Source organism: Brachyhypopomus gauderio, chromosome 9 (assembly GCF_052324685.1).
Source record: "Brachyhypopomus gauderio isolate BG-103 chromosome 9, BGAUD_0.2, whole genome shotgun sequence".
Taxonomy (NCBI): Eukaryota; Metazoa; Chordata; class Actinopteri; order Gymnotiformes; family Hypopomidae; genus Brachyhypopomus; species Brachyhypopomus gauderio.
In genome coordinates this window covers 15,758,651-15,783,443 of record NC_135219.1, presented here as the reverse complement: position 1 = coordinate 15,783,443, position 24,793 = coordinate 15,758,651, and the positions used below count along the sequence as shown (strand labels likewise).

The 24,793-nt window shown below is 46.1% G+C and overlaps 2 long non-coding RNA genes across 2 annotated transcripts; both read left to right on the top strand.

Moving 5' to 3' along the window:
• The first annotated feature begins 2,095 nt into the window (after positions 1 to 2,095).
• LOC143522500 (uncharacterized) lies at positions 2,096 to 24,752 on the top strand. Its single transcript, XR_013133026.1, has 3 exons — positions 2,096 to 2,380; positions 5,749 to 5,869; positions 24,723 to 24,752. It is a non-coding gene; the product is annotated as an uncharacterized LOC143522500 (long non-coding RNA).
• On the top strand, positions 14,406 to 18,859 carry LOC143522499 (uncharacterized). Its single transcript, XR_013133025.1, has 3 exons — positions 14,406 to 14,497; positions 15,366 to 15,607; positions 18,184 to 18,859. It is a non-coding gene; the product is annotated as an uncharacterized LOC143522499 (long non-coding RNA).
• Positions 24,753 to 24,793: the final 41 nt, after the last annotated feature.

Sequence of the window (24,793 nt, the reverse complement as noted above, 5' to 3'; positions counted from 1 at the left end):
TGACCAATCAAACATTATCATAAATAATCACCAGAAAGCAAAATATACACTGCTCCGATTCCCGGTAGGTCGCAGGTCTCCAAACATTCAGAGGATGTATTAATTGGCTCCTTAAGAAATTGCTTTGACGTTTTATTCCTGCGTTGAGGCGGTCTTCGGGACATATGCGAGCTGATTAAACTGGCGCGGAGAGCGGCAGCATTAGTTAAGAAAACACGAGGGGGAGCGTCTCGGCTTATCGGCTCTGCAAGCGCCTCTGTTAATTCATCACGAATTAGACTTCGCGTGTGCGCCGCAATAATCAGACGCGCGTTTGTTTGCTCAGGCTGGCGACTCCTTTCATTTGGACGTCCGAGCCTCTGTGAGCTGAAACTCTCGTCTGGATGGAAATGGGCATTTGCCAGGAAACGCCCGTATGACCGTTGAAATATACCAACCCTGACTTGGCACTGGTATCTGGGCCCCAGTCAGCATCTGGTGCTGCAGCTCGGTTGTGTAACCCGAGCTCAAATCCCTCTTCTGGTGTCTAATGTAGGTGTAACTATTGGCAGAAAGACACTACGAGCACACACACCTGAGAGCCATTTACAGAGCTGATCTACTGACCTTTCCCCCTAGTTTCTCTGATTGGGGGTGTAATTGTGGAATATAGTATGTCGAGGAATTCACAGATTTATTTTGTTTATTTTTTAATGTGCGAATAAAGGCCAAACATCACAAAGTTAATTTTATATCATAACACAGAGCAATGAGGTTTTTTTCTTTTCTTTTTGGTTTAAAGTTGACATTAATCTGATATAAACTTTGAAGAAGTAATAACAGACCGTGACATTGCATCATATTTCCACAAAACAAATGAAATAAAAATAAATTACATTTCAAAAGAAATTTTAAGAAAAATATTTCTGCGAAAGGAGAAAATTGCAAAGTTTTGCAAAAAAAAAAAAAACCTGTTAGATGTATGTAACGTGACACTACATGTATGTTTGTTTTATAGCAGGCCCCTAAGTTAAATATAATTTTCGCTGCCTTTTTCTTCCACAGAGCTGTCGGGGAGAACACCGATGTCTCTACGGGGATGTAAGATTGATCGTCTCCGTGTTTCACTGTGTTTCCCTTGTTGCATTTGAACTTTGTACTATGACTTCTTGTAAACAAGTATCGGAGAGAAGTGTGTTCACACGATTGGTCTCATAATCTTCTCATATGCGCGGTAAGAACCATCCATAGTTGGGTTTACCCAGAGTTGGCCCAGACGCTCTAACTCTTATTGTGGCCGAGTCTGTCATTATGAGGAGCGAGAACAATAGTCAAGCCCAGTTGTGCCACGTTAAATATGTCCCGTGTGAGTTGAACACAACGGGTTTCCAGTGCGGGAACAAGCATGCAGGCAGCACGCCACAATCTCACGGGGGCTCAATCACTCGCCCACATTGTGGTGGCTTTAAATGTGGTTCCTGGACAATACCCTCGTATCGCAGGGACGAGGAAGTCGTGGGGTAGGCCAGTGCGGGGTAAGGGTAGTAATAATTGTATTGCTGAACTGAATGTGAACTTTCTGCAGTCAGAGGATGTACAGAGTGCCTTTTGGCACTGTCGGGATAGTGGTATGTCTCACACGCTTCAGTTAACAAAGGCCACGCAGTGAAAGCACCAGTTAATTAATTTCTACAGAGTTGACTTTAGACCCCAGTAGTTAAAACAGAGCAAGTTTAACTATGTGGCAGTTAATCCAGCACTGGTGATTTTCCGGTGTAAGCGATCGATGCTACATCATTAGTCTCTTGCTTTCCCGCCACTCCGCCCGCTGTGGTTTACGTTGCCCTGTGGTGAGAGAGGACGCCTGTGACTACAGATTCTTCAACCTGGGATTTGGTCGTTCACAGTTTGTGACCTTAGTATTTTTGTATTTGTGTAAACTCAACGGACCAGAAAACTTCGCCATTTAATGAGGTGCACCGCAATTTTGAAATGCTTAGCCTCTCTCTCTCTCTCTCTCTCTCTCTCTCTCTCTCTCTCTCTCTCTCTCTCTCTCTCTGTCTCTGTCGCTCTCGCTCTCTCTCCCTCTGTCTGTCTGTCTCTCTCTCTCCTCTCTCTCTCTCTCGCTCTCTCTCTCTCTCTCTCTCTCACGCACACACACACACACATACACACACACAGGCCTGATACTGAAATCTTGAAGTCCTCAAAGGAGTTTGCGACACTGAAGATCTTCAGCCCAGCTACACAGGACTGCACAGCACGGGCCCGGTCCGTCTGCTCAAGACTCTCTCATCTGCGTGTTGGTGACTTGTTCTGTTGCTTAGGCAACAGTTTGCAAGGGTGGCCACATGACAGGGAAGTCTTCAAAGTAAGATACCCGTGACTATATCAACATAACGTGAGTCTTCTTCCACGGCATTAAGAAATTGGACATTTTGTATACCAGAGTCAGTGGTTTTTGTTTGTTTGGTTGTTGTTGTTGTTGTTTTGGTTTTGTTTGATTTCGTTTGTGTGTTGTTTTTTGAATCCATGTGGTTTTGAAACCCAGTTTGATTTATTCATTCTGAAATGCAGTTATGCAAAATTTGAACGTGAATAAAACTCCTCCATCCCAACAAGTACCTGTCTGTGGGACAGCCGTCCCACCCTGCCACACTGTAGGACAGAGCCGTCCCACCCTGCCATACTGTGGGACAGAGCCGTCCCACCCTGCCACACTGTAGGACAGAGCCGTCCCCACCCTGCCACACTGTAGGACAGAGCCGTCCCCACCCTGCCACACTGTGGGACAGAGCTGTCCCACCCTGCCACACTGTGGGACAGAGCTGTCCCCACCCTGCCACACTGTGGGACAGAGCCGTCCCACCCTGCCACACTGTGGGACAGAGCTGTCCCCACCCTGCCACACTGTAGGACAGAGCCGTCCCACCCTGCCACACTGTGGGACAGAGCCGTCCCACCCTGCCACACTGTGGGACAGAGCCGTCCCACCCTGCCACACTGTGGGACAGAGCCGTCCCCACCCTGCCACAATGTGGGACAGAGCTGTCCCCACCCTGCCACACTGTGGGACAGAGCCGTCCCACCCTGCCACACTGTAGGACAGAGCCGTCCCACCCTGCCACACTGTGGGACAGAGTCGTCCCACCCTGCCACACTGTGGGACAGAGCCGTCCCACCCTGCCACACTGTGGGACAGAGCTGTCCCCACCCTGCCACACTGTGGGACAGAACTGTCCCACCCTGCCACACTGTCTCTGTTCACCTGGTTCTTCACACTTCAACAGTGAACAAACACACTAGTTGGGAGATTAAGTTCAAACCTAACCACTCAAAAACATGCTTCTACTGGGCCATCTGAGCTTAGATTACAAGATTGAATTAAATTATAGTGCCAGTGCTGCAAGCCTGGCCATACACACAATATCAGGTGATGAGTATGTCTTGGGTATGTTTAAAAATGTGTGTGTGCATGTGTGTGTGTGTGTGTGTGTGTGTGTGTGTGTGTGTGTCTGAGTGTGTCTTAGTATGTTTAGTATGTTTAAGGCATCGAACCTTTAAGCCACTAACGTTTAAAATGCTGCAGAATGCATGTACAACAAAACACTAGATCACAAACGGATCTTTTCAGACTATGTCATTGATTCCACTTACTGTTCCCACTCAGATCTTCTATGTGCTTCATCCTTCTGACCACAAGTCTTTAGCTTCAGAATCACTCTGCCAAGCCTTAGTTTGCCTGTCGTGAATGAAAGCAGCATGTCATTTTTACAAAAGGCTCAACCTGCTCTGACAGAATTCACACTGTACGGTATGGCCATACTGTTGGCTATGACATGACACACTCTTCTCATAGCTGTGCTCTAACAACCTGAAATATTTGAAAAGAACATGTTTCTGCACAAAAAAATCACTTTTTAGTAATATTTAGCAGACATGCTAGCTTTAACTAAACCTACATCCAGTGAGACAACCTGATCAAATCCTGTTTCTTATTAGATGCAGGTGAGAACACAGGTAACATAAGCGACTACTTCGAAAGGTCTCCCTCACAACGGATGCAGCTGTATGCGACATGGTATGCTCACGCTCTCTGTCAGTCGAAGCTACAGCGAAAACTTCAGACATTTTTCTATTGTTGAACGAGCACCTGGTTTCCATTCATACGTCTTTGAAAATGACTTTTCCCAACGAGGAGAACCGAACAGCGGCACTGACCAGCGCCGCTATTAGCAGAACTGGGCTGAGCCACGCACGACTGGGAAAAGTGTTGAGCGCCGGGCTGCACTGTGATGCATATCTGTAATATTCCAATAAAGAACAATTTTCTTCTCTTGCCTAATGATGTTTTATGGTTTGCTAGTTTTAAGAAAATAAATACAGAAAATGTCACAGTTGTTCTAGCTTATTAAATATGACCTAATAAAAATGCACTAAAGGCTATGAATACACGGCTTATGTTCGTTCACATGGCATATGTTCTGAAGGTCACCGGGGGGTTGATGGTAGATAGAAATATTGAAGCAGCTGTCTACAGCTTGGCTCACTCTGAAAGTTAATCCAAGAATTAAAGGAAGCGATGTGCTTTCCATGTGAGTTGGAGTGTTTTTTAGCGACCTCCATCCGTGCATGACAGACCATGGCTACTCAAAATGCACTTCACGTAACATATGAACATAGAGACGGTGAGAGGTTAATCATTTCTTCAGCATTACCTTTCAACTATACTGTCTCCTGCAGCTGGAAAGACAGTACGCCCCAAAAAAAATACCCCACAGCACGTTTGAGAGTGCGGAAGACATGCTTGTGTGTGGATGAGAGTCTCCATGTTGTCTCCATGGAGTTTGTTGGGGTCATTATGTTCGTGTCAGTGGCTTCCGCCATCTTGACCTCAGCAGCCACACTCATGGCAGGTATCTTTTCTCACCACGCCATATTTTACACACAGTGAGACACGGGGGGGGGGGGGGGGGGGGGGGGGGGGGAGTCCTGAACTCACCCGTGTTTTTCTTAGCACAAATGAACCAATTTGCCTCACGCGTAGAGTCGCTGAGTGTGGTTATGATAACACAATGAATAGATCGATGGCCCACACTTTAGTTGTCGTTACCATCAACAAAGCAGGCAGGCCAACGGAGGTACAAGGGCACCTGGGTAGAGTGTCATATATCCACAAGCCTCTGGGGTTGTTTGGTTCAAAAGCAGAGAACATTCATAAAGCACTGGTAGATCAAACAGACCTTGCACTAAATTCACACTTCAGCGATATTATTAGAAACACCACTTTGTTCGAGAAGCTGTTAAGCTGCCAACCAACATTGAACAGAGTAAGGGTGACTGAAAGGGTTGAGAGGTCAACCGAAACTCCATCACTTCTTTTTCTTACCGCAAAGGTTTCATTTGAAGTCATAATCCAGAACTCATTCGAAACGCAAATGACTGTAGGTGTCCAAACAGCTTTAACACAATGGCGTCATTAGAAGAGGGAGGTGCTAGGAGATAAGGGAATTGCGAGGCAGTAATGGCGTCCCACATAGACCCACGGGCCTCTGTGTTGTTTCTGGCCCTCGCTGTGGATATGCAGCACTGGACTGCACCTGGTCCCCCTCCGGAGGCTAATGCCAGCCTCCTATTGTGCTTCAATTCATTTCCATTCCATTTGCTCTCTCTCTCTCTCTCTCTCTCTCTCTCTCTCTCTCTCTCTCTCTCTCTCTCTCTCTCTCTCTCTCTCTCTCTCTCTCTCTCTCTCTCTCTCTCTCTCTCCAGATTGCATCTGCACAGACGGACAGTAAGCAAGGGCTGTGGGCTTCTCGCCATCCAAAAACCTCCCAAACACACTATGGGAACCGTGGCAACAGGATAACCCTTGCCGGTTGTGAAGAGAGAGGTGTGTTATGTTAAACTGGAACTCAGTGACAGACAGTGGCATGGTATGACGACTGACTTATATGAAATCTGGAGGACACGAGGGAAGAAAAATGTTTAATCTTGTAACAGAATCCTACACACAGATCCTAAGATAATCTACAAATGAACCTGCCTGTCCTTCAAAACAGAGGCATTCCCTGTGTTGGCACATAGTTGGAAAAAAAAAAACTCGTTAAATTTCATAATGCATGTGCCATTTATGCTATGATAAATATTTTGGGTTTAAACATTTCAGTATGTTCGTCTACAACCTGCCATAGTCCCCGTTCACTGTAACAAGGAGATGCTAATTGATGGTGAGCTAGAGTGATGCCCCAGCACTCTGCCTTGGAGAGCACACACTGACCCAAGCCTGGTAGAGACAGCCATGCGGTGTAGACGTGGAACTCGGAGTATACACAATAACAGATTTATGAGCTTTCTAATGAGCAGGTCAGTAATGACCACGGGAAATGTGTAGGGGCCATACTGGCTAGGATTACACCCAGCAGGAAAACATGCAAAAACACCCATATGTCTGAACCTCTAAGGTAGAACCAGCTACAACCGCAGCGATATAGTTAAGACCTCAAATAGGATGAGAACGTTGGTGATGTTAATGTCAGATACGTCACGGGCTACTACTTGTCCTGCTTGTCCCCGTCTTTTTAGAACTACAGGACAGAATGGGTCAAATCAGTTGCCACACTCTAGTTACATGGAGTCAGCTGCACAGTGTTAGCTGTTACCTCTCAGGTGCTACTTTGTTACCTGTTACATAAAGATGTAGATGTAGATGTCTAGTCGAATGTGATACATTAGAATGAGATTTATAAAAGTTTTATAAAATGGTCAAGCATTTACTGATAGTATATGTTTTTACTGATGATTAATGTATTTAGCTCATAGTAAAGGTATGTATAAGACGTGATTTTGCTCTTAAATATTGCAGAGTGCTCTCCATTTGTGTAAGAGCTGGTCAGTCAAAGCTCACACAAAAGCCCTGCAAGCTGGCCTCATCCAGACCTGCCTCCTCCATGTTCTCCCGAGCGTGCTGAGGTTTTTATGGCCAGCAAAAACAGACCCAAGTTGAAAAAGCTGTTCAAATAGGTGGCCATATTGATCTTGAGGTTACGCCACAGAGAAGAATGTGGGTGAAGACGAACGCTGTACCACACAGCAAAGGCAGTAAAGACGTATAAATAAACTCTTACTGAAGCAGCACCTTTCATCGTGGTCTCTCACGATGGTCTCTCACGATGGTCTCTCACGATGGCCTCTCATGATGGTTTCTCATGATGGTCTCTCACGATGGTGTCTCATGATGATCTCTTATGATGGTCTCTCACAATGGTCTCTCACGATGGTGTCTCACGATAGTCTCTCACGATGGTCTCTCACGATGGTCCCTCACAATGGTCTCTCACGATGGTTTCTCACGATGGTTTCTCACGATGGTCTCTCACAATGGTCTCTCACGATGGTCTCTCATGATGGTCTCTTATGATGGTCTCTCACGATGATTTCTCACGATGGTTTCTCACGATGGTCTCTCACGATGGTCTCTCATGATGGTCTCTCACGATGATTTCTCATGATGGTCTCTCATGATGGTCTCTCACGATGGTCTCTCATGATGGTCACTCACAATGGTCTCTCACGATGGTCTCTCACGATGGTCTCTCACCATATCACACTCTGCAAATCAGAGGACTCAGATAACATGCCACCTTGATGGAAGACAAACTGAACTTCATCATCGAGTGTTTGTGATCACACTGGGGGCGTCTCAGGCGAGCACACCGCCGCACACAAGCAAGATTTTTCAGGGCTTCATCCCAGCCCTCTTCTCTTCCAGCGTCCTTTGGACAGGGTGGGTTGATGTACATTTGAGAAACGACCCAGTCACTGCGTTGTGCGAGGCGCCATGCGCGCCAGGCTGCGAGACGCGAAGCAGACGTAAAGTCATAAAGTCGTAAAGTCGTCTCCCCTGCCACGCCTCCTGTTTACACATTCTCAACGGGGTCGAGTCCTTCCTGAGCCATCTCTGCGGCTTCCTGAGATTGAAGGAGATGAATGGTCAGCGTGTTGGAACCCAAGAGCACCTTAATACAAGAGAACCGGCTGAAGATCTGAGCCGATGTCAGGGCCCAGTCATCGCAGGGAAGAAGAGCGAGGAGAAATGATTCCTACGAGCCAGGCGAGCGCAGCGCTGACTCTCCTGGCTGATTTTGCCCTGGACTGTGTCCTAGTGGACACATCTGCGGTCTTTGTTCTTTACCATTTCGGTTCGGAACTTGGTGGCCTGTCCAACATAAGCCCAATCACAGCAGTTCCCCACACTTCTAAAGAACTACATGGGGCCCGCGCTCCTCAGAAAACAAACACAGAAGTGACAAATTGAATGCAAATGTTCATATAATAAACCCAGAGTGACTGAGTAAATACACACAAACACGGAGACATGGCGGCGGCTCTCCCGCGCTCCTGCCCTCCACATTTCTTGCTGATTCTACTTGTTTCGCGTGAAGTGGGAAACGCCCGAGCCGTACCCGACGTGAGAGCTGGGTGTGGCCTCCAGCCCAACTGTATGATGTAGTGGACTGTACTTTCTCCCTGTGCCCTGGTCAACGTCACTCCCTCCCCCAGAGGGAGATAGCCATGGGAACCGTGCCCCTGTTATCAGACCCCCACAAAATGTGGCACTCACAGAAAGGAAATGAGGCAGAGGAGGGGGAAAAAAGGCCAATGAGGACAGGTTTGGGTGGGTGGGGGTGGTGGTGGGGGTCGTGGAGGGGCAGCGGGGGGGGGGGGGGGGGGGGGGGGGGGGGGAGGTGGTGGTAATGTAATGACAGGAAAGTAGCTATTGAACCAGCTCTAAGGCCACGGCATCCACAGAAAGCCATTCACAAAGTGCATGGCCGGGGCCCCCTCCCACCAGGCAGGGCTTTGTCAGGGCAGGGCCACAGCTGATGGGAGAGTGTGTGTGTGTATGACAGGACGCCTGCAAAGTGGGGACGGCCAGGAGAACTGGGGCCACGGAGCAGCCAGCATGAGCATTTGTTGAGACAGAGTCCAAAGGCAGGACTTTGTGCCAGCAATTAGGGCTTTGGCATTGTGGACATGCACTCAAATAAGAGCACAAGGCCTGTGGTACAGGAAATGATGTGGCAGGCACGAGCACGCGTAGCTCAGCCAAAGATGGAAAGAAGAGACGAGACGAGACGAGACGAGATGAGACGAGATGAAACGAGACGAGACGAGATGAGACAAGACGAGATGAGACGAGATGAGACAAGAAGAGAAGAGAACAGAAGAGAAGAGAACAGAAGAGAGGAGAGAAGAGTGGGGAATGGTAATGCTGGTAATCACTTCTATCTGCGATGTCCCCTATAAAGCCCACTGCAGCCCTGCGGTCTGGGAGTAAACACCACTCTCGATGGTGTATTCTGATAAAGCAGTGATAAGGAGAAGCAGCATGTGTAACCTCCACACATTATGTGATAACAGACGCTGGCATAGGGCTGAGGGCCACGCGTAGATGTTTAGGGGACAGAGGAGAAAAACAGAGTGCTGGCAGAGACAGGTAAACCCAAGCACAACTTCATAACTAATAGTGTCATTAGTAACAACTTCATAACTAATAGTGTAATAATAACCAAAAGAAAAAGTAAGAAATAGAGATACACAACGATTATTATTGCTATAAAAGGGTGCATAAAAAATAATGTCACCTGTTTGACTCTGATTCATTTAGTGATAAACTAATGCCAATTCTTTAGGCAGTTTTTCCGAAATTTTTAAACCACCATCTGGCAAAAACCACAATCCATGAAGAAAAATCTGCAGTGACATTTTTTTCTGAAAACAACAGACAGCCACAGAGGAACTCCACCTGTACTCAACTCCACTTGTACTCAACTCCACCTGTACTCAACTCCACCTGTACTCAACTCTCCCTGTACTCAACTCCAACTATACTCAACTCCACCTGTGCTCAACTCCACCTGTACTCAACTCTCCCTGTACTCAACTCCACTTGTACTCAACTCCAACTGTACTCAACTCCACCTGTACTCAACTCCACCTGTATTCAACACCACTTGTACTCAACTCCACCTGCACTCAACTCCACCTGCACTCAACTCCACCTGTACTCAACACCACTTGTACTCAACACCACTTGTACTCAACTCCACCTGCACTCAACACCACTTTTACTCAACTCCATCTGTACTCAACACCACTTGTACTCAACACCACTTGTACTCAACTCCACCTGTACTCAACTCCACCTGTACTCAACACCACTTGTACTCAACTCCATCTGTACTCAACACCACCTGTACTCAACACCACCTGTACTCAACTCCACCTGTACTCAACACCACCTGTACTCAACACCACTTGTACTCAACTCCAACTGTACTCAACACCACTTGTACTCAACTCCACCTGTACTCAACACCACCTGTACTCAAATCCACCTGTACTCAACTCCACCTGTATTCAACACCACCTGTACTCAACTCCACCTGTATTCAACACCACTTGTACTCAACTCCACCTGCACTCAACTCCACCTGTACTCAACTCCACCTGTACTCAACACCACTTGTACTCAACACCACCTGTACTCAACTCCACCTGTACTCAACACCACCTGTACTCAACACCACTTGTACTCAACACCACTTGTACTCAACTCCATCTGTACTCAACTCCACCTGTACTTAACTCCATCTGTACTCAACTCCACCTGTACTCAACACCACTTGTACTCAACTCCATCTGTACTCAACTCCACCTGTACTCAACACCACCTGTACTCAACACCACTTGTACTCAACTCCACCTGTACTCAACACCACTTGTACTCAACTCCAACTGTACTCAACACCACTTGTACTCAACTCCACCTGTACTCAACACCACCTGTACTCAAATCCACCTGTACTCAACACCACTTGTACTCAACTCCACCTGTACTCAACACCACTTGTACTCAACACTAGGGGTGTATTCAACTAAGGATTTTCATAGTCGAATCTGATTTGTCTGCTCTTCCCTTTAGTCGACTAATAGTCGAATCGGGTTTATTTTATTTATTTATTTTTAGAGCGCCTTAAACGGTCGTTCTCATTCAGGACTTTTTTCCTCTTCAAAGTAAAACCTAAAAACACTTAGATAAATGAATAAACACGGTAGGTTGGCTTTATTCAGCTTTTATTTATTTACTTTTTTTATGAAACGTTAGAGAACTACCGTCAGAGCGCATTTCGCATATCGAACTGTCCGTGCAAAATGTCAAAAATATTTTAAATAAAATGTGCCTGCCTGAAAATATTTTTAAAATTGCCACACAACAGCAAAAAAATACAAGGAAAGGTTCAAGTAACGGGGTTTAAAAGCAAACAACAACAAAAAATTTTTATAGACCTACTTGAGACGCACCGCGACGACACGACAGAAAAGACAAACATTTTTTTTCGCCTTACGCGTTTTAAATGGTATGCCATGTTGGTTGTTGTCGTGCGAAATGAAAGACGTTGATGACATAAGTTGCACTTTACTTTGTTTGATTCATCTTTATGTTTTTCAAAATACTTTTGAAGTTTTTTAGTAGCCATTATAATCTCGGCAGATGCTGCGTATTTTGTAGCGTGTTCAGCTCCGCTCGTTTGGATTGTGCAACAGCAGGGTGTGATTTATTAATGTGTAGTAAGGAAGATGCCTATTGTTATTGCGCAAACATAATTTTTTAAATATTTATTAACAGAAATTTGGATGATTTTATTTGACAAAAGGCTATATATAACGAAAACAAAGACATTTCATGTAACAACTAATGCTTAGCTGCATCCTTGGGCACCCCCATGCAGTTAGAATGGTACATTCGACTAAGACGTTCATAGTCGACTAGGGGGTATAGTCGACTATAGTCGAATCAGCGACTATTGCAGGTCACCCCTACTCAACACCACCTGTACTCAACTCCACCTGTACTCAACTCCACCTGTACTCAACACCACTTGTACTCAACTCCACCTGTACTCAACTCCACCTGTACTCAACACCACCTGTACTCAACTCCATCTGTACTCAACTCCACCTGTACTCAACTCCATCTGTACTCAACTCCACCTGTACTCAACACCACCTGTACTCAACACCACTTGTACTCAACACCACTTGTACTCAACTCCATCTGTACTTAACTCCACCTGTACTCAACACCACCTGTACTCAACTCCACCTGTACTCAACACCACTTGTACTCAACTCCACCTGTACTCAACACCACTTGTACTCAACACCACTTGTACTCAACACCAGCTTCTTTAAGAATAGCCACAACACCTGCATTACTTAATTAATACTTGAACATAGAGTGGCTTTCTATTTGCAAAATACTTTATTGAATATATGCTTGTGTTTGTTTTGTTTTGTTTCGTTTTGGTTTAGTTTTGGGCTTACTATTTAGAGAACTGCAACTACAACCAGAACTGTGCATCATGAACTGGTGTTGATATACTTACGAATGTAAAGTAACAGACTCACAAATACTCACAAATATAGAGTAACAAGACACACAAATACTTACAAATGTAGAGTAACAGACTCACAAATGCAGAGCTCAGTGTACACTGCTCAGTAAACGTAAAGGAGTAATTCATCACAAGGTGTGGAGTGTCCGGTGAGGGGCTGGTGAGCGCCTGAATACTCTACTGGCTAAATGTGTCTTACTGCTCACAGAGTTTAAAGCACAATGAAAGCAATCCATGAGAAGCATTCGCTTACTAAGTCATTAAAGAAAGGCTGTGCACTCAGGACTTCACCCGTGACGAGGGCCACTTCAGTGCCACAGAGGGCGGTGCAGTAATTGAATTGCCTCACGGAGCCCATATTCCATTACTGTCACTCAGAAAGACCCCACTGTCTATTGACCCGAGCGCTGTGGACGCATAAAAGCAATTTCTTCAAGAACGCTTCCCTAATCCACTTAAAAAATTCGTTTTCCATTGTGTTTTGCAGGATTTTTGGACGGGGGGGGGGGGGGGGGGGGGTTGGGGGGTTGAAACCCTGTGGATTTTATCACACACTTTGTCTGGTGATTACGCTGCTCTGTGATTTGGCGCTGTCTCGACCCCGGGCCGTCGGAAGGAGCGTAATGAGGATCAGCCGTCCAAGGCAGCGGGGTGCATGCGAACGCTGGATGTGGTGTGTTTACTGTTGCTGTGGATCCATCATTTCATTTCTGAAACGCTCTGCAGCCCATTAAGCAGAGGAAGAGCTCGGCCCGCTCAGCACCGGCACCAGGCACTGATAAACAAACAGGCTGGACGCTGTAGCTACTCCAGGAGGCGTGTGGCTAATACATCTCCCTCCGCTCAGACTGAAACTCCCCAATTCATCATCATCTCTCTCCAAACGAATGATGCATGCTGAAATTCCACTCCAGACTGAAACAGAGTCTAGTAATCGGTTCTCTCCACCAGTTACAGTAAAGGGAAGAGAATTAATCTCTGCAGAAGAGAAGGGATTAGCAGGATTGTGTGTGTGTGTGTGTGTGTGTGTGTGTGTGTGTGTGTGTGTGTGTGTGTGTGTGTGTGTGTGCATATATTTATGCATATGTTTCTGCATATATATTTGCATGTACATTTGTTTATATGTATGTACAGAATCTACCTTTATGTGTGTGTGCATGTCTTGTGCATGTATTTGTTCATGTGTTTGCATGTTTGTTTGCGTGTGTATGTGTGTGCATGCGTGTGTGTGTGTGTGTGTGTGTGTGCGTGTGCGTGTGCGTGTGCATTTGCGTAAGAGAGACACATGGGAGATGAAGTGTTCAGGGCGTGGAACTGTACTGAAGACAAACCCCACCAGACAGATCCCCAGAAGCAAATCTCCTGTCTGCTGGAGAAACCAGGAAGCAACAACCCTGGCAAGATCAATGAGCGTGGCGGCAGCAGGAAGAGGAGGAGCCAAAGCCGGCCAATGACAGCAAGGCCTGAGGGAGCAGTGACTGACGCACACCAGGAAGCCACCTGATGTGACTGGGGTCAGATAAATGCAGCGGTGGCCGGTGTGGAAGGAACAGGTGTTTCCTCTGAGCCTCGCTGCCTGCTTCAGCCGTGTCAGGCCCAGCTTTTCCCAGCAACCCCCCACACACTCTTTGTGTGTGTGTGTGTGTGTGTGTGTGTGTGTGTGTGTGTGTGTGTGTGTGTGTGTGTGTGTGTGTGTGCACTGATGGAGCAGCATCCTCATGAAGGCTGGGACGAAGCAGAGGGCACGCACACATACGGAAGAAAAGTTCGCAATATGAGATGCTTTTGTTTTCCGGCCTCCGATTTTCCAGCTTTCTGATTTCTGGCTCGTGTGCTGACCCAGCACGAGCCGTGTTCTGACCCGCCGACCCGGCACGGCCCGTGCGCCGACCCCGCCTATCCCGCCGGCAAGGTTTTTTCCCTGAAAAGCAGGAGTTCTCCCAACTCCGTGCTGCTAATATCACTTCAGCTGCTTCCCAGCTCCCGGGAAGGCCACCGTGGTGTCGGGCCGTCCGTACGTGCAAACCCCGTCGCGAGATACAACAATGGGACGATGAGAGGTGAGGATATGGTGTGGGGGGAAGGGGGGGGGGGTGGTGTTTGAGTCACCGCGGGGATAAAGCACGTATGCAACCCCTGCATGGCCCTGCGCACACATTTGGAACTCATTAAACTCCTGACCTGAAAACGGGTCTGCAAAGACTGAAGACGTCCAGGACCGACTCCGTCACCCTCGCCCAGACATTCTCCCAGGCGGACCGCTCTGGGCAGCTCTCGGCGAGGGTGGGGGTCCCTTCCACCGCTGATGACAGCCATGGAGTTGCTCATTATTTAGCTGCTATTACAGTACGCTCAGCCACCGTGGGTGAGGTTTTATCGGATCTTTGAAAGTGGACGGAGGTCGTGATGATGACCCGATTGCGTCTTTGTTTTGCTATGTCAGACACAAGCAGACAGGGACAAATGAAGGGGAATTAGATAATGCAAAGATTTGTTTTTCCTTACTTTTCTGGACTCTGTTTTCCTGCTCCTGTCCATCATACATTTCACACACACACACACACACACACACACACGCAAAAACAAATCACGCGAATGCACTCACATCATTGAGTGTGAGATTTTGTCTAAAATTCTTGTTGTTGTTGAGTCAAGCAACTCAAAATTTCTATTATACCAACCACCCTACAACTCAGGTGTTTCTCAATAACATAATGCCCTTGTTTATCACTTGTTGAGTGACTGTAAATTGATGACTGTAATTTGACGACAGTGATGGTGTGTGTGTGTGTGTGTGTGTGTGTGTGTGTGTGTGTGTGTGTGTGTGTGTGTGTGTGTGTGTGTGTGTGTGTGTGTGTGTGTGTGTTTTCAGCTCATAAACAGTCTGCATTAACTGATAGAAAACGTCCTGGTTCTCTCTCGCCGTAGCGCTGCTGATTCCTCGTTCACACTGCTCGGGCCCTGCGGCTCTGGGATTGTTTTGCGATGTCCAGCGAGGAAGGAAGCCAGTGTGAGAAAGTGGCCGTGTTTTTGGAGCGAACAGGAACCAGCCTCATCGCACGCGGTTCCTCTCCTCGCCAGCCCAAACAATGCAGCAACGTCACACCTTCACTGCACCTCAGCTTCTCACATGGAAAAATGTTCCCAGAATTCCGCTCCCAGGCTCAAAGGTAACACTGGGAATGGAGGGAGGGAGGGACAGAGAGAGAGAGAGAGAGAGAGAGAGAGAAAGAGAGAAATAAAAAGCTAAACTGCAAAAGTACTGTCGTCAGGTCACATGACACTATGAATCCATGTATCCATGGAAACATACCTCCATTGTACCAGTGACCAGAATAAGGTGTCCAGTTTGGCCCGGAAGCAGGCAGGACAAGTCAGGTTGTTATTTGAAGCATTAGTACAAAATTAAAAGTGAAGTGAATGCAATAAGCATAATCCAAAGTGCACCTTACATTCGGAGGAAACGCACACCACCCTGACACCTTTCACTGAGGTTAAAGCAGCCGGCCATTTATTAGGATTACTGTTTTATATTTAGGGCGGTAACAGTACAACCCTCCGTTCTGTTGGCACGCAAAAGTCATTTATGAGTAAAAAGAATGAGATCCAGGCCAGCCAAGAATGTGTGGAACTGCTTAATAGGAGCAGAGAGAGGGCGAGCTCGGGCGTGAGGGGAGTCGACCAGCGGCCCGTCCAGCACGCCCCGTCCAGCACGCCCCGTCCAGCTCGGCCCGTCCAGCACACCGCAGGGGGTGTAGGCAGCACCCTTCATCTTAGTGCCAAGGAGAACGGGGCCTGGGAAATAATGAAATCACACGGCCATCTGTCCCACATGCATCTCGGCCACACTACGTCTCGGACACAGGCCTGGGGGGGGGGGGGGGGGGCGATGAGGTCATCTAGAACGGACAGAGGCGAGCAGGTTCCTGGCAGAGAGGACCTGCCAGATCAAACTCGACACGCAAGTGTAAATGGGCTATGGCCGAAAATGCTCGTTCGCCAAGCTGAACATTTCAAAGCTTGAATCTGCAACATTGGTTGTCAGACAGAGACAAATTTGGACCTTGGTGCCAAAGTAAGACGTGCCAGAGAGAACCACCTTTAAGATTTTCCGATGTTTATACGCACGTTGAAATAGCTCCTTCTGCGGTCAGAGTACCCGCCACAACCCTAGTGCAATTTAAGTGAAGGGAGCGTGCCAGCGGTGAAACAGCGGAGCAACCGTCCAGTGCAACAGTCGTCCTGACAGGCAGCATCAAACAAGCGCGGAGAGAAGGGATTATAAAAATGAATGTATGTAAGCTGAAGTGTGTGACTTGTGTGATGAGAGCCGGGGCAGGCTGCCTGGATGTGGGCGGTGCTCTGGGCAGTAAGCGATGCTCTCCCAAACCTCATTACACGGCCTGCTGGGATGTTTACGTGGTCAGCCAAAAGTACCATGTGTTTGCTGCATTCGCGAGGGCTTGTGTGTGCGTGAGAGTGTCTATGTGTATGCTTGCCTGTGTGTGTGTGTGTGTGTGTGTGTGTGTGTGTGTGTGTGTGTGTGTGTGTGTGTGTGTGTGTGTGTGTGTGTGTGTGTGAATAGTGGAAGCATTGGTGGCAGAATTAGGAGAAGTTCTGGTCTCTAAGTGGGCACAATCAATGTTGATCTGACCACTGTTACCTGGAGGCTGAAAAACTCTGTATATACTAATTAATTCATAAAAAGTGGAAGACTCGGATGAATATTTAAACAGACAAAAATCAGTCCTGTGCTGATACTGAAAATAAACACTAAGCAGCTGTTCCCTCCTGTGCTGGGAAGGGAATCAGAGCAACACAGGCCAGCACAGAGCAGTTTGAAGTTTCTCCATAAGCATTGCGCATAGCAGCATCAGGAAGCCTTTCTTGGGGGGGTAGTTGAACCTAATTGGTTGGGAATGTGAGGCTGACCAGGAAGCTGACTCAGAGTCGCAAGGAAATTATACAAGTGGGAGGGGCTTTGTCAGGCTCTGTCTGTACACCTGGGTACGACAGACAGGAAGTCACTTTACCACTTCAAGAGAGGTAGTATAATAGTTGTAGCGTACTTTTCATTGTAACCACAGATTTTACACGATTCCATAGTTTTTTTTCAAATCTGTAAAAATGTACCAAAATCTATATGAAGTACTACATTATAATTTTTACTATCTCTATACATCTTTAATAAACTATAGAGCATTATAGTTACTCCACATAATCATATATAATATATAAATTAATATATAATTATATATGATATAATCTTACTTTCCAAAACAGCTTTGAAATATGGGAGCATTTTCAGTAATGTGGATTTCCTAAGGAAGTGACAGATGATGTCATAGATGATGTCATAGATGATGCCTTTGCTCGTGTTTAGCTGTTCACAGAGTGGACGCACTGACCTGTAAACAATCTGCTCTTAAGACAACAAGAACTCCTTTGGTACTGACTTACCATCATACAGAGTCTAATATTGTACATAAACACTTCCAGGAGGATACAAAGATCACATGCCTCGGATCCTCCAATAATCTATTACAGATGAAACAGAAACATTAAAGACATGCTCAGAAGGAGCAAGAGAAATGGACATTTAGATATTAACTGTGGTAGTGTAGCCTGCAAATGCAACTACATGCAACACAGGCATTAAAACTACTGGCAAAAAAGAATCAATTGTCATCACCCATTCATCACTCAACTAGTATTTTATATCTTTTCTTGCATGCTTCTACCCAAGACGATTCCATACAAGCGCCTAGGAGATGGTCTGGGTTGCCAGTGGATGTGCTGATACCCGGGTTGGATGTGCCATTGCCGCAGAGGACGTGCTGATACCAACTCCTACCAGAGGTTCACCATCTGCACTGAAGGAAGTGTGACTACTTGGCCTGGAATTAGAACTACAACTATAACTATAGAACTACATTTGGAATATAAATACAGACTTCTGCTAACGGGCTGCCCAATGGACGATGGGTTCCCTTTTGAGTCTTGGTCCTCCCGAGGTTTCTTCCCGAGGTGGTTTTCCTCACCACTGTTTCCTCTGGCTTGCTCATTAGGGATCTGGACCCATACGGTTGTAAAGATGCTTTATGACAACATGTGTTGTAAAAAGCACTATATAAATGCATTTTGACTTTGACTCAGCAGGAGCAAGAGATGTAATCGTGTCTTATATCGGAGAAAGCAAGAGAAGGCTTGCTGATTGCTTTGTTGAAGAACCTTTGGATCTTCAGAATTAAAGATTTGCCAGTTCCAAAGATTTTGGCATTTTAATACTAATGGATATTGCATTAATGTTTTGTATTGTAATGTGTTTGCTTTGCCAGTTGTTGCTATGGCAGCAGTTGAGGAAACTGATCTACACTCTTGGAACTTTTAAACATTTTTGCTCATCCCTTGTTATTGTTGCAGTGGCGTGTTGAGGGAAATAGCTGGAAGTGGATTTTCCCACCACTTCTATTTACTTCTATTTACTTCTATTTAGCCTTTTCCATTCTTCTTATTTTCGAATCATTGGTTTGTTAGGACCGTTAAAACGTTTCATGTATAACAATGGAAATCAGCATCACACCACAGTATGGGAGTTAATGTGAACGTGAATGTTATCAACACGCTTTTATCCCCTGTCTGCTCCCAGCATCCGCTCTTCAAATGCATCTGTGTATCTGCAGCAGGATCTACAGAAACACGAGCTGCTCGTTCCTCCACACTGCTGACCCAAGGTCAGCTCGAGCACATTGCCCGGCGACTGACGTGTGCGCGTCTGCCGTTCCCCCGTGAGCTGCGTGGCTATTGCTGCATTTTTCGAGGGACGCAAACGTGCGTTCCTAAAAGAGCGACACCAAACCAGCCTTAACCAAATAATGATTCAAAGCTGGAGCTGGAGACTGCTGGCATTTTTATGGCTTGGAAAAATGTGTTCTCAGTTCTGCTTTTAACTGTTTCGCTCCTGGGTGCGGAGCCTGAAAACCATCCAGCTTTTCTGCTGCATGTCGCTTAATGCTATTAGCATGCATATTGCTTACGATGTAATTATTGTTTGACGTTATTGGTTAATCGTATAAGCACACAGGCACAATCTTTGGTGTGAAGCCAGTTTGTTCAAGGAGAACAATAACTGTCATGTGAAATAAGCTCAGATTTTACAGCCCAGTCCAGGACGGTACACAGCATGAACGGTAGAACATCCTATACGTCGTTATATATCATATATCATATCCATCGTCAAGGCAGAAATCAGGAAGATCATCAGACACTGGCCTCGTAAAACGTCTTCACCTTGAATCCAGCCATAAACAATAAAGTGATGTCAAAGATGATCCTCATGCCAGGAAGGTCACAGTAAACAGGATATTGCTCAGCAGCAAGCTGCATCCCATATCTAAAAGTAAACTGGGGCTACACTTCCAAATCCAAGCTAGGGGCTACTATACTGAGCTCACATTTAGCTTTGTAGTGTTTCGCAGAGGCCTTTGGCCAAAGCCCTCCACTGAAGATTACCTCCTTGGAGAACTCTCTCTGGTGCTAATTCAACTAGACTGCAGCCCGAGGAACATTTCAAGATACGAGTTACGAAAAAATCGATACACATTTAACTTTGAGATGTTCAGGGTTGATTTTGCAATTATTGAGATTTAGTTGTAGAAGGAATTATGGAAGTGCTCTCTGTTTGGCTCACCAGCAAAAAAAAAAAGTGTATTGTTTATGTACAATTCAAATACAATTTGAAATACAATACGATACAATTCAAATTCAAATACAATTCAATTCTGGTTTGTTGAATACTGTTGCGTTTTCCTCCCCATACAGAATGTTGGGTCACCCAAAAAGCTTACTGAAGTATGTTATACCACCATTGTATAATTCAAATCTAGCCACAATGTACAGACATATTGGCAGACTGCCGCATCTTAGACAAAACTGTTTGCACGCACTGGCTTCTGAACCAACGCATACCTGTTCATGTTCTCAAGGACACACAAAAACACCTTCACACGCACACACTGAGCTGTCTGGGAACCTCAGATAAGAGAGCCATGCCACGAGGAGGCAGGATGCAGGGGGCGGGTGGAAGGTGGAGCCTCTGATTGACTGCAAGAAAGGCCAATCGGATGTGAACAGGACTGAGGGACTGACCAATCAGCTGTAAAACATGCGAGCCACTCAGCATTTTGGGCCTATGTTAGGCAACGGCTCTCCCAGATTTGTTTAATGTTCCCATTAACGCACTGCAATGAGTAAGATGAAATGGCACTTTCCTATTGTCACAATTTCTATGACTCTGAGTCTGACATCCTGCTGTGAACCCACCGGCTCACCGTGCAATCGTGTGTGATGGCTCATTGAAGTGAATTATACCTCTAACAATAGTGCTGATAAACTAAACAATTCTCATGCAATACTTGAGGAAAAAAAGCACTTGGGTAGTATGGACGGAACACCCCTTTCATTTCCCTAACAAGGTCACGATGGGAAGAGAGGCAAAGCCTTCTCAGTATTGTGTTCCCTCCGTCGTTTGCTCAGATGTTCTAGTCCCAGTGTGGACACAGGAGGTGCTTGCAGGCTGACAAAGACCTCTAGCAGCCCAGTGAGCAAACACCATTTACCGCGAAGGCAAAGTGTTCACCACGAACCTTCCAAAAGGTAGTTGGAGAGGTCTGGGCCTTCCTTACAGCTCAGTTTAGCCTACAGTCACTGACACAGACTGACTCGGAGGTTAGCGCAGTCATTTTCATGAACAGGTGCACTTTTGAATGGGAAAAAAACCACCTGCCAATATATGGATACAATAGAGACTCAGACATATAACTACCATGCTCTTCACTCTGCCATTGTTGCTTTGGTCAGAGGGAGCGACGTTCTTACGAGTGAGAATGGGCCTCTGAGATTTCCTGCGCCTGGCCACACCAAGTTCTTCTCACAACCTCCCCCATGACGGGACGGGCAGTCCGTGCCATTTTGTTTGCGACAGCCCTCCAACCTGGAGCTTCCCCTCGGTTCCTCGTGATTCTGTCACGGCTCTTACAGTATGACTCATGTGTGAAGCATTGAACCAATGGCTAAAATAAGGTCCAGTACTACCTCACATGGATTTGTGTGTGTCCTATTATGTATTGAATGAGGTAATTTTGCTCCGCTTTTGTCTTTGATAGGACTTGGTGAAGTTCCAGTCCAGTTCCAGCTTCCGATCCAAGAAACTATGAGGGAGGTTTACGTAACGTGAACAGCACACTGCAATGCCATAAGTATTGACAAGTGTCTTCTGACCACAAGAACTGCCCCGACAACTTTTATCCTTTAACCTCCACACAATGAGAAAAGTGCCCCTCATATAACTATTAACCCAAAGAATGCGTAAGTCATGCTCTACGTTTAATGTGACCGGAGAAGCAGTCCAAGAACAAGTCTCAAAAGTTGAAAATCAGCCATGACGATGAGTCGCAGGGGCCGCGTAAACATTCCTCCTTCTGATAAGCACTTATTGCCTGAGATTAATCACCAAGACTGTGTGGCTCTGGTTTTCATTAAAAGTGCAAACGTTCCATTTTCAGACAAATCTGGATGAGACGAGACAAGAAATTTGTGGCCGAGTGAACAAAACCAAGCAGGAGTGGTGTTGTGAACGCTCAGAGTGGTCACAATCATTTAAAGTGGAACAAGTGGAAGAGAGAACACTTTTTTGCATCCGTGTCCATGTTAATCGCTCACAGAGTCTTGCAGTGCAAAGAAGGAGAAGGTTCTGGAACGTGTAGGCCTCAACACATCGATGCCGCCACTTCTGAAACATATTTTGTACTGAGTCAACGTCTTCGGAAAGATGGGAACTGCACGAGCAAACAGCAGTAACCTCCCATAAACCTGTCTCTCCTTGTCTTCCCTCACTGTGGTCTTCAGACATAAACACAAAGCACGTTACTTGTGTGTGCCTCACCCTCAAACGCACCCCACATAAATATTTACACCCCAAGCATTCATCATTGTGCCCTTATCTGAGACTGTAGATTAATTCCAGGCAAACAGCTGACAAGCCAGAAGATATCTTACAGTGAGATACACTATCCATGTCTGAAAATTAAGCATTTTCTCAAAAATAGCTAATTGATTCCCTCAGGCCCATAGATACAAAGATACACATGAAGTCAGCATACTAGATAAGACAACTCTTATATTTACAATTCCCCCAAGCAGGGATCAGTGCTGGAAAATTATATGTATAGTTTTTATAATTTACAATGTAACATTTATATGTTCATAATTTACCATTAATGTGAATGATTATTTTATATAATTGTAATCAATTATAATTGTTATTATGTAATATAGCATTAGATAGATAGATAGATAGATAGATAGATAGATAGATAGATAGATAGATAGATAGATTGATTGATTGATTGATCTCTGTCCACCAGAAAGATCTTCCAGATCTACCATTGAGATGTTCCTGCATTTCATGCAACTGATATGTGCAGCACTGCAATTTGAGAACAATTAGCACTAAGATCAATGGCAGACTGACCGACTGGCTTATTACTACTGATGTTTCTATGTTTTCTGTTTTTGTAAATGCATGCCCTTTCTAAGAATGAATGACCAAACACTGCTGTGCTAGGCCAGAGAGGAATGAGCAGACGGGTTCCTCTGCAAACTTGCAGTACAGCCTTGTGGTTTGGACTGTTGGAGAGACTCCACCGCTCTGTTGTTATGTCAACAACATGCCTCAGGCATCGAGTGTTTCTAAACATCACAACCTTTGGCATATGGTGCTCAGCAATGGACATATTTGTTATACACACGTTTTTGTATGCCCTATTCGGTTAACTGTTAGCATTAGCCAATGACCCTGTTTTGAAATAATTATATCGATGGAAAAGACTTCCTGAATGTCACCGAATCCCCAAAGCGTTCTAAAATTCTTGTAAGCGTAAACTGTGGAGGTTCGTCATCTGTCAAACATACTCTCCCACCAAGGGAAACGAACCTGATGTTTTGTCAAAGTCTTTCCTAAAGAGCAGGAAATGTTTCCATAAAGGTGTATAACCATTTCAGCAGAATAATAACACAGTAATCAAGCTTCAGTCTCACGGTACTTTTGAGAGGATCTTTGATAGTTGGTTTATTTTTGAAGGGATCTTTGTAACATTACTCTCACAGTTCTGACTTTACAGAACTTTTTTTCTTGTTGGTTTTCCTGCAGAAATATGTGTGGTCATGTTTGAGATATCTGTGCATGATCAGTAAAAAGAAAATGTGCTTTGCGACATCACCCAACGTACATCAAAGGCGCTACCACAGAACAGGCGTTTAATGTTCAAATTAAGCTATTCCGGTGTTCAATCGACACTCCACATTTTCTTCTATTTTCTGAGGATATTTAAGTGCGGAGGAACTTGTCAGCTCAGAGGAAGCTGAAGCCCATCTGTGGGACTTGGATTAAGGTCTTCCTGCCTCCGCCGTCCTGCACACCTCCCGTCAGCAGCTGAGGCTGAGAAAGTAGCACTCGTGGAACTGTTGACATGCCCCCCCCCCATTTAATAATGACCATATCCTCCACACCCTATGTACCCTACACACACACACAGAGACTCACACACACACACTCACACTCTCACACACAGTCACACTCACACTCACACACACACACACACTCACGCTCTCACACACAGTCACACTCACAATCTCACACACACACACACACACACACACACACACACAAATGCGCGCACGCGCAAACGCACAGACAAACTTCCTAGCAATCAGAGGCTGAGAATAGGAAGAACGGAGAGGAAGTGACCATGCATTCACAGGCTGGGAACAAGGGGTGAGGTGGGGGGGTGAGGTGGGGGGGTGAGGTGGGGGGGTGAGGGTGGGGGGTGAGAAGGGGGGGCAGGAGGGGGCGGGCAGGAGCGGAACCTGGAATTTGCGAAGGAAAAAACAACAGACTCCCAAAAATACCTCTGACCCATCCCCAACAGGAGATAAACAGAAATATTATTCCTCTGTTTCTCAAACCATCATCTCGCACTGCAGCCCCTCCCCCTCCTCCCGGCTCTAACCAGGAAACAGAGAGGTGGCTGCTAATTATCGGGCCTCGTTAGCTCCCCACGACATGACAGCGCAAAACTCAATCAGCGCTGGAGGAGGAAGGGTGCAGACTGTGGAGATGAGCGCGAGGAGCTTTTCCGTGCAGAAGAGTCCTGAGAGTTGCATCCTGTTGAACTCTCCCCATGCACCACTCTGGTTTACATTACGATTTCCTATATGCCAACACAGGACGGCCGCGGTGGGCTGCGATCACGCGATTGGTTCACGAGGGAACCGGACCGCCTGACGTGCTCTCCTGC